At 38.8% G+C, this 11363-nt stretch overlaps 1 long non-coding RNA gene across 1 annotated transcript; it reads left to right on the top strand.

The window, feature by feature from the left end:
* The first annotated feature begins 287 nt into the window (after positions 1 to 287).
* Positions 288 to 10153, top strand: LOC140599760 (uncharacterized). Its single transcript, XR_012002775.1, has 2 exons — positions 288 to 1333; positions 8533 to 10153. It is a non-coding gene; the product is annotated as an uncharacterized lncRNA (long non-coding RNA).
* The last annotated feature ends 1210 nt before the right edge of the window (positions 10154 to 11363 follow it).

The raw sequence follows: 11363 nt of genomic DNA, 5'->3' as shown, positions 1-11363 counted from the left end.
CTTTCCACATCATCTTGAGGCAGCTGCCTCTTCACCTCAGGTCGTGGTAATGAACTTCAGTATTTGGGGTTCTGTACCTAGTTTCAATGTTGGGGATGGCCTACGTCCACACCACCAAGCAAAGCTTTGGACACCAACTGTGTATCCTACAATTCACCTCAGTTCTGATGCTGTTCACTCAGAGATAGCATCAGATCCCACAGGATCTGTCCTGGAAGACTGCTTTCTGCTTCAGATGCCAGTTGCAAATCCCGGTTGTTGGCGGAGCTTCTGACCGACTGCCTGTAAATTAGAAGTTCCCACGACCCTCTCCTTGGTTTTGATTAATTTGCTAGAGCAGCTTTCAGAACTCAGGGAGCCTATTAACTCATTAGATTTCTAGTTTATGACATAGGATATTAAAGGATACAAATCAACGGTCAGTTGGAAAGATAGTAGGGCAAGGTATGGAAAAGTAGGGCAAGGGCAGAGTCCATCCCCTTGCCAGGCACACCACTGTCCCTGAATCTCCCCATGTTCACCATAAGTGAACATAAGTTTATAAGTCCTCTGAACCCTCTCCTTTTGGCTTCTTATAGATGCTTAATTACATGGGCATTATTGGTTAAATCATTGGCAATTGCTGACTAATTCAAACTCCAGCTCCTTCCCTACTCCCTGGAAATCAGGGAGTGACACTGAAATTTCCAGCCGTTAATCACATGGTTGGGTTCCCTGGCAACCAACTCCCATCCCTACGTACTTTCCAAAAGTCACCTCATAAACATAAACCCAGTTGGCTGGAAAGAGGCTTATTATGAATAATAAAGTGTCCATTTAACCTTTATGGCTCTGAATCAATTTCAGAAACTGATGACAAGAGACCAAATATTATAACAAAAGATGCTTCCATTTCCTTTATCCCTCAGGAAATTCCAGAGGTTTTGGGAGAAGTGAGCTAGGAACCATGGATGGAGATCAAGTAAATATACATAAGAAATATATTTTGGACAATTGGGTGTATGTCAAAATGCAAACTGCACACAGAGTAAAACAAAGCAGAAAGATGAGTTTATTGCAAGGGTTTTAACCTGCAAACTGGGAAACTCAAAGCTATGGCAGCTGTGAGTTCTGAGTTGCTCACAAATTTAAAGGGTTTTTATGGGGTAAATATGGAAGTTATTCGGCTTTTTCAGCTGATTGGTTGCCTGGTGGTCTTCTTTATTTGCATTAGGGTAACTGAGTCAGGGGAACAAGGAAATCCAAAGATGATGCGAGCAGACTTGGTGTTTGGGGACTGGTTGGCATCCTCATTTTTTTGAGAAAAGCTGTAAATTTCTGCAATTTATGTTAGGTAAGGTTAAGTTTTCTTTTTCTTTAGTGCATCTGTGTTGGTCAACTCCATTTTGTCCCCAACATAAATGACTCTGTTTTTGTTTTGGTTCTACATATATTTCTTATAAATATCACACTCTGCAAGGTGGTAGGTTCTAATAATACCACCTTCTGCAGCCCTCAAATCTGATCACCTATGGAATTCATATCCTATAGATCTTGGGAATGGGAAAACTAAAATTTGGTGGGTAATTGTAGAGGTGCGGTGGTACTTATATATGGAGTTTTGCCATAATGTTGCCTCTGAACAAGCCTTTCAAGTGTTGGTCCTGATATTTGTAAGTTCTCTATTCTTAAAATACAAGCCATGTGCGCCCAGGATAAGCTTTTGTTGTCAATTCCGGGAAAATAAGATCTTACATGGCATCTGACACTATCTTGTTTATATTATATGTCAGAGTAACACTTTAGCATTTCTTCATGTCACTTAATCCTTATTAGTAACTTATTTATTTAAGTATCATTAGTAGCTAATTCAGTCAATTAACTATGACTTTACAAGATGGCCTTTTGGTAGCTTGTGGGTATAGAAATATGGAATTCACCTAAAGTATGATAAATAAATTCATCTTTTTAATCATTGACACATGATCTTTAATGTCAACAATCTAATAAAGGTCTTAGGGTAGACTCATAAAAATAAGTAAAGATTAGAAAATGAGACCTCTGGGAAAATATTGAAAGTTCATTCAGGAAAACTGAGAACCCTTTTACTGATGATCTTCAGTTTGCTGATAAAATAAGGAGAATGTTCATAAAGAAAAGTTACTGTTCTTCATAAATAATAGAAGGAAGAGTGAATAGAGTATTAATTACTTTATGGGTCCGAAATTTCAACCACTTGGAAACTATTGAGGATTACTTTGGAAATGAAAGAAATTTAGAATTATTCTTTCTGGATTAAGATGGGACAGCTTTCTGATTTGCTGCGACCTGGGACAGGTTAATTAAAGCACATGGACAAAGCAGGTTCACTCTCGGAAACCCTCTGTCATTCTCAGATCGGGCTCTGGGGGTCAGGGTTGAGGCATGGTGCTCGCTAAGCTCCCAGACTCACCGTCGCGTTCAAAATACAGCAAACACTGATGCTTTCCGTTCTCCATCTGGTATCATTCATAAGCTCTAAGTTTATTTACTCATAAATGATAATTCAACTAACAAGCTAATATGCAATATTCTGTGTTATTGGATATTTGCATATACTTTTAATGTATACATTTAAGTAAGAGTTTATATTAGTCTCCATTAAAATAAAGAAGTTAGGGATCCCTGGGTGGCGCAGCGGTTTGGCGCTTGCCTTTGGCCCAGGGCACGATCCTGGAGACCCGGGATCGAGTCCCACGTCGGGCTCCCGGTGCATGGAGCCTGCTTCTCCCTCTGCCTGTGTGTCTGCCTCTCTCTCTCTCTCTGTGACTATCATAAATAAATAAAAAAATAAAAAGTAAAAAAAAAAAAAAAAAAAATAAAGAAGTTAAAGCTCAAAGAATATTTTTTTAAAAATCTATTTAGGGGCTCAGTGGTTGAGCGTCTGCCTTTGGCTCAGGGCGTGACCCCGGGTCCTGGGATTGAGTCCCGCATCAGGCTTCCTGTGAGGAGCCTGCTTCTCCCTCTGCCTGTGTCTCTGTCTCTCTCTGGGTCTCTCAGGAATAAATAAATAAAATCTTTAAAAATCTTTAAAAATAAAAATAAATTTAAAAATCTATTTAGATCTGGAAACATGGAAGGATTTGTAAAATAATATGTATCAAGAATGAAGGTACCTCAAGTCTATAATAATAGGATCATTTCAAGTTTTCTCACGTTCCTAAAATTTAGGATTGCAATCATTCTTTTAATTCAAAAGCATTTGAAAGCTCTCCAAAAATTTAAAAAAATCATTTGGAACAAGACAGAATAATTTACCATTATTATTGTACTTCAGTGTTTTATCAGCCCCAATTCAGAGAATGGCAGACAGCCAAAAGACATCCGTCCTCCGCACAGTCCCTCCTGTGCGTCCTCACTCCACAATTCAATGACTAGTGAAGACTGACATCCAGAAAGGGAGAATTAGAAGAAGGTTCTATATCGAAGAAGCTCTTTAACAATTTTTGGAGCTACATGCTTTCCTATTCTTTAGCTATTTTCTGCTTTCTTCCCATTTTTATTTATTTGTGTATAAACAATGCTCCCAGATATCCTTAAATATTTTGGAAAAATATGAATGGTAGTCTTATCTTTTAAACATCTGAATGTTTAAAACATTTAAACATCTAAACGTCCAACTGAGTTGCTATATTTAATTATATATATTGTGGTTGTATGACTTGAGCTGCTTCCGAATACTACGCGGTTGGTTAAGAGTCTACCCTGGTAATTCTAGCAAGGCCCAGGCTTCCCTTGCTCCACTGAGCCCACTCCTGCCTCACTCTCAACTGTATTCTTTAAGGCTCCAGTGTCTTCTCTGTGAAGGCTTCTCAGATGCCCTCACGTGAACTCCATGCTCCTTGCTGGGTTCTTTCACTGGACCTTGTATAGTTGGGGCTAAAGAAGAACTCTCCGAACTAGCTTCTGAGCTCATTAAGTACAGGACTTCTGCACAACGTGGTGTTCTTGGGACCTAACACAGTACTTGGCATTTGGTTGACCAATAAGTGTTTTATGAGTGAATGAATGAGATGTCAAGGAAAGTTATGCATTAATTCCAGGACAGATCTTGAAATCTTAGTAGTGACTTCAGGATGGCCGGGCACCAGTTAGCCTTAGACATTAGTTTAGCTCGAGGCAAGTGTGTTGCTCCACAAAGGAGGCGATCCTACGGACACAGTCCACAAGGTCTACGCCCTGAGTTGTCCCCGCAGCCAAATTGCCCTGGGCCATCTGCTCTCTCACACTTTCCTGGTATATTTTTGAAGGACAGAATGGGTTAATTAAATTGGATTTGTGGAAGAACAGATAGTGGGAAAACCTACTTCTCAAAGAAAACAGTCTATGATGCCATTAAAAAAAATAACCTGTAGTTAATTATTTAAAACATCTCAAACATTTTGAAAGCGGTTATTCCTCATGAATTATTATCACATATGGAAGAATATATACTGGATGAGAGTCATTCTTTGTTTAATGTTTATCTAGTGTGGGAAAAGATTATTTAGATACAATTTGGAATTATTTAAAATGAAGAAATACATGTTCAGTTTCCCTCGGGATAGTAATTCTTCTGAGCCTTTTTTTTTTTTTTTAAATGTCAACCTGGTTTCCAACTATCTTTCCTGTGAGCAATTCCTTTATCTTATTCATTGGAATAGGTTTGGTTCCTTTGCACTTCTTTCTGGCAGCTGAAACTTTCTGCTCAGCAGAGCGGCGGTTCCTTCTGTCCTCCCCTAAGCAGATGCATATACGCTCAAAACACATGTTGAACACAAGAGTCAATTGTTCATATTAGACTGACTCAGAGGAGTGAGGGTGGAGGCCTATGGTAGCTCTACGTAGAATAATTATTTACCTTTACTTAATGTAGTGCTTCTAAGTGATGAAACCACAGCAAGGATTAAAGGGCATGTTAAAGTTCTGTCCCCCAGTGCAAGTTAAGATGGAAATGAGGGTGGAGCTATAGGAAGCTTTAAACCAGCAGTCCAAAGGTCCCAGCTTTCTCCTAGGAGACCGTGTGATGGCAGGCATATCCTGGACTTCTGGCGAAACTTCTTTTCATCAGAAGGATTAAGCATTTGGCTTAGCTCACCACTAAACTATTACCCAGCCCCAAAATTCTACATTTTTTTTAAAGATTTTATTTATTTATTCCTGACAGACACAGAGAAAGAGAGGCAGAGACACAGGTAGAGGGAGAAGCAGGCTCCATGCAGGGAGCCCGATGGGGACTCGATCCCAGGACCCCGTGATCACACCCTGAATCAAAGGCAGACCCTCAACTGCTGAGCCACCCAGGCGTCCCCCAAAATCCTACAATTTCTTTAAAAGGCTTTCCATAGTTTTTCGTAGTTGTGATAAAGCGGGTGTTGAGGAGGAAGAATTTTCTTCTGCCCTTTAAGGTGCTTCTAGTTGGATTAAGAATCAAATTGATGAGACTGATTAACAAGAGAAAGTCAAATTTAGAATCCACGTGAGCATGAAATTCCAAAGATAGTGAAGCACCATGACACTTAGATGAGGTAAGGAGAGGGGAGGGGTCTGAGGACACTAAGGGGGAAGAGAGACCATTAGCAGGAAGGTGAGAGGAGATGTTTAGAAAACAAAGGCCACCCAATTTTGTAGATAAATTTCTTAGGAAAAGAGGAATCTTTGTTAATATTCTCTTCCTGGTATAAACTGGCAGTTGAAAGGGTGGTAAAAAGCTTTTCCTGAATCTGCTGGTTTAGATTGTTTTTCATGCAAAATAATGTTCATGTGAAATGAACCATCTTGGGGTGGGCTGCCCTTGGCCCCCACACAGGTTATGAACTGAGCCTGTTCTGCTTGACCAAAGGCCTCTGTCACCCTAAACGCCCTAAATGCTGGCATTATGACAGCTGGCATCTCTTCATCACACAAACAGTCCTTATCGTTTCAGCTCCATCATGTTTGTGGAGTTACTCTCTTTCATTTACTGATTGATTTCAGGGCACTGTCCCCTTCTAAAATTATGCCTGGCATTTATTATTCAAAGTAAGAGAATTACAAATTTGCTTTCTTAAGACATCAGTGTAAATAAGTAATTTATTCTTCCAAAAATGAGACCAAGACAATAGAAATTAGTCCAAAACATGAATGCAAAAAAAGATGAGAATAATGATCTTGATCTTAAAAATTAACATTTGCTGTGGTCATGAGGAAAGTGCAAGCAAAAAGACGGAGCTGCTTTTCAGAGACTGGGTCTCGGTGCTTCAGAGAATGCTCCTGGATGAGGTCATCCTATGTCCTCCAATTTACAGTACTAAAACCCTATTTTCTTACTCTAGTTACAGGTAAGTTCTATATGATTGAGTCATTTAGAAGGAATTGATTTGTTTACAGTAATGCCAACTGTTAGTTTATGATAAAAAAAAAACAACTAAGAAGTAGACTAACATCACATGGAGGTGGGCAGCAAATTGTGTTTTTTTTTTTTTTCTTATAAGAAAGTTTATTTACGAAATTAAATCATTATTAGAAGGTTCTTCAGTAATGGTAATGTTACAGGGTGGGGAGTCACACCAATCCGGGGACAATTAAAAGAATAGTGGAGACTGAGGAAGTCTCATCACCAGTCTCTAGAATAAGCCTTTATTTCTAGATGGGAATTAACCAGTCCCTTAGACAGTAATGGAAGCACACTGGTGATTTTTTTTTTTAAGATTTTATTTTTTTATTTATTCATGAGAGACACACAGAGAGAGAGAGACAGAGACAGAGACCCAGGCAGAGGGAGAAGTAGGCTCCATGCAGGGAGCCCGATGTGGGACTCGATCCCGGGACCCCGGGGTCACGCCCTGGGCTGAAGGCAGTGCTAAACCATTGAGCCACCCAGGGATCCCCCCACACTGGCGAATTTTTACTATTGAATCTGTGTACTTGGAATGTTGTAATCACCATAAACTTTAGTTCTGATGATACTGTCTTTCTGATTAAAGATTTTCCAAGATTATAGTTCTCCCAATTTAATTATATTTCAAATGCTTTATTTTATAAGGTACAGGGAGTTGTTTATTGAGACTTCAGAAATACAGTTGTCTGAGCAACCTATTTATAACTCTTCTCCTTGGAGGGGCATTTCTTAAGAAAATGTCAAAGCCAATCATGTTCATGCAGGTTGTAGCTAGTACTTGTTTCTTACCAATGTTCATAAATGTACCTTATTTTGGATCTGCGACCCTTATGCAAGCTTACTGAGTGGACTGAGATTGGCTCTACCAGGCAGAGAGCTTACCTACATAGTGGTTCTCAGGGATTTGCTAAAATTTTGCTAAATGGCAAGCCTTTGTAAACTTCTATTTTATTTTATTTTTTTTTAGTTTTCTTCAAGACAGAATTCATTGACAAGGCTCTGTTTGTCTCATGTAACTCATTGTTACATGTGACTCTCAGTTTTAAATATGTAATAAGGGTCAGTAATTGTAAAATACAGTAAAAAAATTGAATATAAAGCCAAAGTAAATTTCTTTTTTACTAGGCAGATTGAATCATGGGTAAAATATTGAAACATTTACAGTATCTAAAATGAATTTTTGACTAATCTAACCAAAGTTATTTAGATCTCTTTTTTTATTAAAAAAAGGAAACCTGGGGATCCCTGGGTGGCGCAGCGGTTTGGCGCCCGCCTTTGGCCCAGGTCGCGATCCTGGAGACCCGGGATCGAATCCCACGTCGGGCTCCCGGTGCATGGAGTCTGCTTCTCCCTCTGCCTGTGTCTCTGCCTCTCTCTCTCTCTGTGACTATCATAAAAAAAATAAAAAATAAAAAATAAAAAAGGAAACCTGAAGAAAGTTCAAGTTAGTTACTTGGTTAAAAATATTGATTGTATTCACTGTTTTTGAAAGTTAAAATAAAATTATAAACTTCTGAAGATAGTTTGGTTTAGGAACCATTGTCTCTGGATATGTTCTGAGCAAAAATATACAATGAGCACTCCTTTGGAAGTGATTTTTGTGATCTATTCAAAATACCCATATAGCTTAACTTGATGGCTAATATTGCCAGCAACACTGAATCCCTGTTCCTATTAACACAAAATTTTTATTTGGGAGAGTCAACACTTAAGTTCAAATTTTCAGAAGAGAGTAGAGTTTTAGGAATGAGGAATAAGACAAAACATGTTGAGCATAAATTGTCCTGCATAGTCAAGGTAAGGTATGGGCAGCTGGAGACCCTAGATGGACAACAGGATATTAGGTGTGAAAGTACCAAAAACAAGAAAGGGAGTACAGAAAAGTAATGGAGTAATGTCTTCACGCCTATATGGGTCTACATATCCTCATGCATTTTGAGTTCAACTCCCACCTATGCAGTTTAACATGTAGGACCTCTGAAAGTCCTCTTACTCCAAAATATCCCTTCTGACATTCCTCCATAGTTGCCTGAAATTCTCATCATATTTATTTTGGGGGGATAATAGCAAGGATGATCCTGCCCTTTTCTTCTAATCAGCCTATAAGCATCTTGTTAACAAGGATCTGTATCCTATTTCTCTGAACCCTCACACAGTGCATAACAGGTGACCTGTTCATGTGAAGGAAGATGGGGCGTCTTCATTTCTACCTGTTGCGACCTCAGCTCACCTTGCTATTCGAGGGGCACGGAGAAGAGAGAAGTGCAGGCTCCACGGAGGGATACTAGTAAGAGTAGGAATGAGGAACGTTGGGCCACACACTGGCCTGGTCTCAATTTTCTCGTTGGAGGAAGATTTCTCATAAAGATGTTTTGTTGATCGAGTGCCCTTGCACTGATAAGAATCTTGCATCATCTTTAGAAGATGGCGTAATGAGAAAAATGTGGGCTCGGGAGGCAGAAAACAGAATTGATTCCTGGCTGTGGGACTTTGAACAAGCACCTCTCAGCTTCGGTTCCGGATCTATACCATGGGATACGACGGTAACTACCCTAGCCTTGTGGAACCCAGTGTCTTCTCTCGCCACCTAATGATTATGTCTGCTGCACAAGAGTCCACCTCTTTTACTGCTCCTCATTTCCCTACCATCCCCAACGTACCTGGTCAGGCAGGCCAGGGATCAGCACAGTAATAGTTATTCCTTAAAGCTTGAAAATTAATTACTTAAATAAAAGAAAAATCCTTGCCAGGTTCTGATTTCAAATAACATGAAGGTCAATATCAACTCAGTCCAGAGACAAATTCCAAGTTAGTGTAGCCTGATCTGAAATCTTCTTCTGGGCCCTTAGCCTACATGTAGGAAACCAGTTCCCTGTGCCTTTTCACATTTGATATCCATGGGTACACAGCTGAGTATGATTTTCAAGGTGACAATTTACAGAATTACAATAGGGCAGAACATTTCATTGCTGTTACTCCTTAGATTTTTCTGATTAAACAGGAACTGAATTTTCTTGGTTGAAGAATGAAGAGTGGAGCAATGTGGTGAGTTATTTGTTTATCTTGTCCATAATCTAATCTCTGCATGCTGGGTATTATTTCTTTCATAGTGTTCTTCCTCCTTCTGCTATTTTAAACTATCTTTTAATATTTCAACTGATGTTGTATGTTGAACAGATGTCTTGAATTATTTCAGCATGGTGTTCTGAGAAACCTAAGAACAATTAGTTTTAAAAATCATTATTTGTTGCTTTTCCAAAACTTGGTAAAAAAAAAAAAAAGTGTTTCCTCTATTTTTTTTTCTTTCCACAGTAGAACTCTTGATTTCATCTTTTGAGGTCAATATGTTGCCTTATATCTATATTAATTCACTGGAGCAAGGCCCTGAGTACATTTGTCATATGTCCAATTTGGTTATAACTAAGCTAATGAGTAACATTTGTTATTAATTACATCAATAAAAACATCATAATCTTATAACTCTGGTTTGAGCCTAATAGAGTAGGAGGTTTGAGGGATAAATATCCACAGGCAATTAATGGACCATTCTTTAGGAAAAAAAAAATACTAAGAATCATTTTAATGGCCTCTTTGCATCCTAACCAGACTTCAGTCAAATCAAACCATTTCTGGCTATAAAAAAAAAATGTAATCGGTTCCTCAAAATTAAATCCAATGAACTTGTCTCTGTAGAAGGTCAAGTAATATACTCTCATGAAAGAAAATGGTTCCTCATTTAATGCATCAGTTATTAAAAAGATGTTCTATTTTCCTGTTTGGGTTCTGTCTGTTTTTTTTATTACTGCATATTAAAGTACCCATCTTGCCAACAAGCAAATGATATGCTAACTGAACATGGCTTGGCTGAAAGTGATGATGGAAGGGCCAGAGAGACCTATCAGCTGCATTATTATGCCTAAGCAGTGGAAAATCACTGAACTACCATCACCTTCTCTAGTTTGTGCTTATATGACTCATAGAAACAACATTAAAATATGGTGGATGATTTCTACTTTTTTAAAAAGAAGACATTCAAAGAATCTTATAGAATCTTAGATTTTGGTGTCTCTTTGTTGGCAGAAGAATCATACAGCCCACATTTTCTTAAGGAATGTAAAAGAGAGGAAGAGAGGAGAAGGGGAAAGGAGGGAAGAGGAGAATGAAAGAGAGAAAGGTAGATAGAAAAGGAAAAGGAGAGAGAGAGTGGGATTAGGTAAAAAGACAGAGAACTAGACACTTTGTCATAACAGAGAATGACGCCGTGTTCATTGAAAACATCTTACCAAACGCTGCTGGATACTTGGCATATCTTACGGTGTATAATCCCTTGAGGTATGTTTTATCTTCAGTTTCGAGTTAAAGAAACTACAAAGGCTTACAGTGCTCCAAACAAATTGTCCAAGGCCACAGACTACCAAGTGAACCACTTATCTTTTTGACTTCGAAGCCCATGATCTTTTCACTGGGTAATGCTAGCAAAAGGCACATGGTATCTAGTTTTTGGTAAGGAAAATCCATTCCAGTCTTACTAAAATTAAATTTTAATATATCATCATTACTTTCTAGCCTAATTGAAAAGTTGATTAGGTTTCAGACATGATGAAAATAAAGGAAACAGAGATTGCAATTTCTTGTCAGGTATGTTTGGATGTGCATGTGAGTGTGTGTGTGTGTGTGTGTGTGTGTGTGTGTGTGTGTATGTGCATACGTGCGTGCTTATTTCTTCAATGAGCTAAGTCTCTATGTCCTACAGAAAAAGGCCCTCATCAGCTAGAAGCTACAGATACATCTCATCTGGGCTGGTTGGAATGATTCTCTCCCTGTCCTTCCTATTTTGGTTCTTGGATAATAATCTCCAACCCAAGGACAAGAGAAGCTGTAGATGACCAGGAGTGTTATAAAGGTCATTACTTTAAACAAAGCCTCTACTGGCCAAGACAGAAGGTCTCCAGTAAAAGCAGCTGAGCCTAGCTCAGAGGATAGTGCT

Source organism: Vulpes vulpes, chromosome 7 (genome assembly GCF_048418805.1).
Source record: "Vulpes vulpes isolate BD-2025 chromosome 7, VulVul3, whole genome shotgun sequence".
Taxonomy (NCBI): domain Eukaryota; kingdom Metazoa; phylum Chordata; class Mammalia; order Carnivora; family Canidae; genus Vulpes; species Vulpes vulpes.
The sequence above is the reverse complement of the archived record's forward strand: the minus strand, read 5'-3'. Positions and strand labels throughout refer to the sequence as shown.